This window comes from Manis javanica, chromosome 2 (genome assembly GCF_040802235.1).
Source record: "Manis javanica isolate MJ-LG chromosome 2, MJ_LKY, whole genome shotgun sequence".
NCBI classification, from domain to species: domain Eukaryota; kingdom Metazoa; phylum Chordata; class Mammalia; order Pholidota; family Manidae; genus Manis; species Manis javanica.
In genome coordinates this window covers 146,208,735-146,214,590 of record NC_133157.1, presented here as the reverse complement: position 1 = coordinate 146,214,590, position 5,856 = coordinate 146,208,735, and positions in this window count along the sequence as shown.

The window sequence follows — 5,856 nt, the reverse complement described above, 5'->3', positions numbered from 1 at the left end:
TACCGTATAGGAATGCAACAGATTTCTCTGTATTCATTTTGTATCCTGCAACTTTGCTGAATTCAGATATTAGTTCTAGTAGTTTTGGAATGGAGTCCTTAGGGTTCTTTACATACAGTATCATGTCATCTGCAAACAGTGACAGTTTGAATTCTTCTTTACCAATCTGGATGCATTTTCTTTCTTTGTGTTGTGTGATTGCTGTGGCTAGGACCTCCAGTACTATGATGAATAAAAGCATGGAGAGTGGGAATCCTTGTCTTGTTCCCAATCTTAGAGGAAAAGCTTTCAGCTTCTTGCTGTTAAGTATGATGTTGGCTGTGGTTTTGTCAGATATGGCCTTTATTATATTGAGGAACTCACCCTCCTATACCGATTTTCTTGAAAGTTTTTATCATGAATGGATGTTGAATACTGTTAAATCCTTTTTCAGCATCTACGGAAAGATCGTATGGTTTTGGTCCCTCTTTTTGTTAATTTGGTGGATGCTGATGATGGATTTTCTAATGTAGTACTGTCCTTGCATTCCTGAGATGAATCCCGCTTGATCATGGTGTATGATCCTCTTGATGTATCTTTGAATTCACTTTCCTAATATCTTGCTATGTATTTTTGCATCTGTGTTCATCAGGGATATTGGTCTGTAGTTTTCTCTTTTTTTTTTTTTTGTGGTGTCTTTGCCTTGTTTTGGTATTAGAGTGATGCTGGCTTCATAGAATGAGTTAGGAAGTATTCCCTCCTCTTCTATTTTTTGGAAAACTTTAAGGAGAAAATGGGTATTATGTCTTCTCTAAATGTCTGATAAAATTCAGCAATGAATCCCTCTGGTATGGGGCTTTTGTTCTGGGGTAGTATTTTGATCACCAATTCAATTTCATTGCTGGCAATTGATTTGTTTAGATTTTCTGTTTCTTCCTGGGTCAGTCTTGGCAGGTTGTATTTTTTTAGAAAGTTGTCCATTTCTTCTAGGTTATCCAGTTTGTTAGCATACAGATTTTCATAGCATTCTCTGATAATTCTTTGTATTTCTGTGGGGTCTGTAGTGATTTTTCCTTCCTCATTTCTGATTCTGTTTATTTGTGTAGATTCTCTTTTTTTCTTAATAAGTCTTGCTAGGGGTTTATCAGCTTTGTTTACTTTTCAATGAACCAGCTAGTGGTTTCATTAATTTTTTCTATTGTTTTATTCTCCTCAGTTTTATTTATTTCTTCTCTGATCTTTATTATGTCCCTCCTGTTACTGATTTTGGGACTCATTTGTTCTTTGAACAGTTTCAATAATTGTGAATTTAGACAATTCATCTTGGATTGTTCTACCTTCTTTAAATAGGCCTGAATGGCTATATACTTCCCTTTTAGAACTGTTTTCACTGCATCCCACAGAAGTAGTTGCGTTGTGGTGGTGTTTTCATTTGTCTCCATATATTGCTTGATCTCTGCTTTACTTTAGTCATTGATCCATTGATTGATTAGGAGCATGTTGTTAAGCCTCCATGTATTTGTGAGCCTTTTAGTTTTCTTTGTACAGTTTGTATCTAGTTTTATACCCTTATGATATGAAAAGTTGGTTGGCACAATTTCTATCTTTTCTAATTTACTGAGTCTCTTTTTGTGGCCTAGTATGTGGTCTATTCTGGAAAATGTTCCATGTGCACTTGAAAACAATGTGTGTCCTGCTGCTTTTGGGTGTAGAGTAGTGTAGATGTCCATTAGGTCCATCTATTCTAATGTTTTGTTCATGCCTCTGTGTCCTTACTTACTTTCTGTCTGATTGATCTGTCCTTCAGAGTGAGTGGAGTGTTGAAGTCTCCTAGAATGAATGCATTGCATTCTATTTTCCCTTTTAATTCAGTTAGTATTTCTTTCACATATGTAGGTGCTTCTGTGTTCAGAGCATAGATATTTATAATGGTTATATATTCTTGTTGGATTGATCCCTTTATCATTATGTAATGTCCTTCTTTTTCTCTTGTGACTTTCTTTAAAGTCTATTTTGTCTGATACTAGTACTACAACACCTGATTTTTTCTCCCTATTAGTTGCATGAACTACCTTTTTCCATCCCTTCACATTTAGTCTGTGCATGTCTTTGATTTTGAAGTGAGTCTCTTGTAGGCAGCATATAGATGGGTCTTGTTTTTTGTCCGTTCAGTGACTATGTCTTTTGATTCGTGCTTTCAGACCATTTACTTTAAGGGTGATTATCAATAGGTATGTACTTATTGCCATTGCAGGGTTTAGATCTGTGTTGACCAAATGTTCAAGGGTAACTTTCTTACTATCTAAGACTCTAACTTAACTCACTTAGTATGCTATTACAAATACAATCTAAAGGTTCTTTTTTTTCTTTTTCCCTCCTTTTCTTCCTCCTCCATTCCTTATATATTATATATCAGATTCTGTACTTTTTGTCTATCCCTTTTTATTACCTCTGGTGACAGCTATTAAACCTTAGGAGCACTTCCATCTGTAGCAGTCCCTCCAAAATACACTGTAGAGATGGTTTCTGGGAGCTAAATTCTCTCTGCTTTTCCTTATCTGGTTATTCTTTGATCCCTCCTTCAAATTGAAAAGATAATCTTGCTGGATAAAGTTTTCTTGGTTTGAGGCCCTTCTTCTTCATTGCATTAAATATATCATTCCACTCATTTCTGGCATGTAAGGTTTCTGCTGAGAAATCTGATGAAAGCCTGATGGGTTTTCCTTTGTATATTATCTTATTTCTGTCTCTGGCTTCTTTTACTAGTCTGTCCTTATCCTTGATCTTTGCCATTTTAATTATTATATGTTTTGGTGTTTTTGTCCTTGGGTCCCTGTGTTGGGAGATCTGTGCACCTCCATGGCCTGAGAGACTATCTCCTTCCCCAGATTGGGGAAGTTTTCAGCAATTATTTCCTAAAAGACACCTTCTATCTTTTTCTTCTGGTACCCCTATAATCAAATATTGTTCCATTTGTGTTGGTCACACAGTTCTCTCAGTATTCTTCCAGTCTTTGTGCCTCAGCTTCTTTGTATTTCTCTTCCATATCCCTAATTTCTATTTCATTTATTGTCTCCACTGTATCTAATCTGCTTTTAATACCCTCCATTGTGTTCTTCAACTATTTGATCTCTGTCCTAAATTCATTCCTGAGATCTTGAATATTTTTCTATACCTCCATGAGTATGTCAATGATTTTTATTTTGAAATATCTTTCAGGAAGATTCATGAGGTCGATTTCATTTCAATCTTTCTCAAGTGTATTCATCATTTTGCTTTCAACCAAGTTCCTTTGACAGTTCATAGTTTGTCTGTGGTGCCCTGTAGTGCCCAGAAGCTCTACTCTCTGGAGCTGTTTAGCGCCTGGAGCAATGTCGGGGGTCGCAGCAGAGCTGTGTTGGTGCCTTGGTGGAGGAAAGAGCTGTTTCCTGCTTCCGGGCTGCTATGCCTGTCTCCACTGCCCAAACCAGTGGGCCAAACACACAGGTGTAAGCCTCTATGCTGTGTGTTTGTAGCTGCCGTAGGCGGAGCTTCCCTCTGGCTGGCCTGATGGCAGGGCAAGTTTTGCTGGTTTGTGATCCCGAGCCAGCTGCACGCTAGCCAGGCAGGAGTAAGACACAGCAGGCTGTGTATCATAGTGGTGGTGGGGGCCTTGGAGCTGTGTATGTAGCCAGGGGAATGGAGTGCCTAAAGATAGTTTAAGCTCCCAACCTGCTGGGAAGAGTGCACCCAGACAATTTTGGCTACCTGTCCATTCTCCTGAGCAGTAAGCTCTGCACAATCCTTGTCCCTTTAGCAGCCCTCTCACTTTTAGGAAGTCTCTCAGACTGCCCACCCACATCAGCCAGATATGAATCCCTGTTTTCCACAAGCAGCTGGAATTTCCATCTCTGCAGGTATTCAGCCTGTCTTAGCTTTCCAACCGCACTAAATCAGAGCAGCGTGCAATGTAGGTTCGTGCTCCCAGAGCAGATATCCAGGGCTAGGTGTTCAGGAGTCCCAGGCGTCCACTCACCCCCTGCTCTGTTTCTTCCTCTTCTGCTGGGCTGGGGTAGGGGAAAGGGTTGGGTCCCACCAGCTCAGGTATGTTACCATATTCTGTGAGGTCTGCTCTTTGCTCCATGTGTATGCAGTCTGGTGCAGCCTTCTTTCCTGTTGCTCTTTCAGGATTAGTTGTATTAATTATATTTTCATATTATGTGTCATTTTAGGAGTTCTCTGTCTCACCTCTTATGCTGCCATCTTTTCTATAAGTGGTTTTTTAAATGACTTTTTTTTACATGTATTATTGGTAATCCTATCCCCACTGGAATGTCTATAAACCTAATGAGGTTGATCATGGTTACAGTCATTTAGGTTATCTGTTTAGTGTAGACAATATTATATCTTTTCCCTCAGCATTGTTCCTTAAAAATGCAAGTGATTTAGTTAACTTCCATTATGCTACAAATAATCCATGTAGATCAGTATTAGAAGTTTTATTGATAAGCCATTATATTTTTATTTGATTCATATTTTGCATGGAATACAATTTTAAGTGGCAATTAAAATGGAATCCTAAATAAAAAGATTTTTTAGTGGGCCCAGGGTTATCATTACAATTGGGATTAAAATTTCATATTGAGCTTACTAACAGCAAAGGTAAAACAAAACTATCTTCTTATAGGACAAAACCCATGGACCATTTGGTTATAAGCAATCCTTTCATTCGAAGCGTGTCGTTTTTAATTCAGAGTCCATTTTCTAGTGACCCATTCGAAGCAGTAGTGCCTGACATTGACATCTTGGAACCTGACACCATTGATAGAAGAATCAAGCAATTTTGTACACATGGGAAAAACCCTCATTTTTACTGGAAAGCTGTCAGAACTATCCCTGAAACACTTAATTCCTCAAATGTTAATGTTTGCAACAAAGAAGTATTGGGCAGATAGGGAGTAAGCAAAGTTAAACAGATTTCCTTAGTACTAGACATATAAAGCACAGCTTTAAAATATTTCTCAAATACAGAACATGGAATTCTCACTGTGGCATAGTCATTAACTTTTGGTAAAGTACATATTCTTTGGAATAATTGTTGTAAGAAACAGTACCCTAGAGAGACTCACTTCGGTTAACTCAGTAAAAATAGTTAAAGCACTTCCTACTACATCTTAAAGCTTGGAGATACAGAGAGATTAAGAAATAGCCCCTGTCCTCAAGAAACTCTTGGTTTAGAGGGGAAGCAGTAAGGCAAGTACAGCACACCATGGTCAATACTGTGAAGGGAAGCAAAGACTTCCTGGAAGACTTCAGTATTTGCAGTGAGTTGTGGAGAATGCCTTTGCAGGTAGTCTGTCGAAGAGGTGTAGAGGAAGGGCATTGCCAGAGAAGGAGCAGCAGGTGAAAACTGAGGGCTGAGAAGGAAGGGGCCACTTTTTATTTTCCTTCTATATTATATGTTTAAGGGCAGAGGATCTTTCATAACTTTTTTATTCAGTTTAGAAATATATGATTTTCTAAATTGTAAATTGTTTTTGCTGATTTACAGGAAGGCTTCACACCACTTTTGCTTGCTATAAGGCAAAGAAAGTGTGAAATGACAAAGTATTTGTTAACTAAAGGAGCAAATGTACATGCTGTTGATAAGAAAAAAAGGTACAGTATTTTCTTAAACCTTGTATTTCTCTAGCGTCGTGATAAACACATCAGAAGATTAAGTGTAGGATTAATTGATAGTTACATAGTGGAAAATATCAACACATCATTAGTAGAAAAACAATGATTCTGACTAGGCAACAGTCTGTACAGCAGGGTTCTTTTACAATATTAGCTGATGACATTTGCAATCTGACTTTTTTGCTCATGATTTTTAGATTAGCTAAAGGGTGTGTTTCA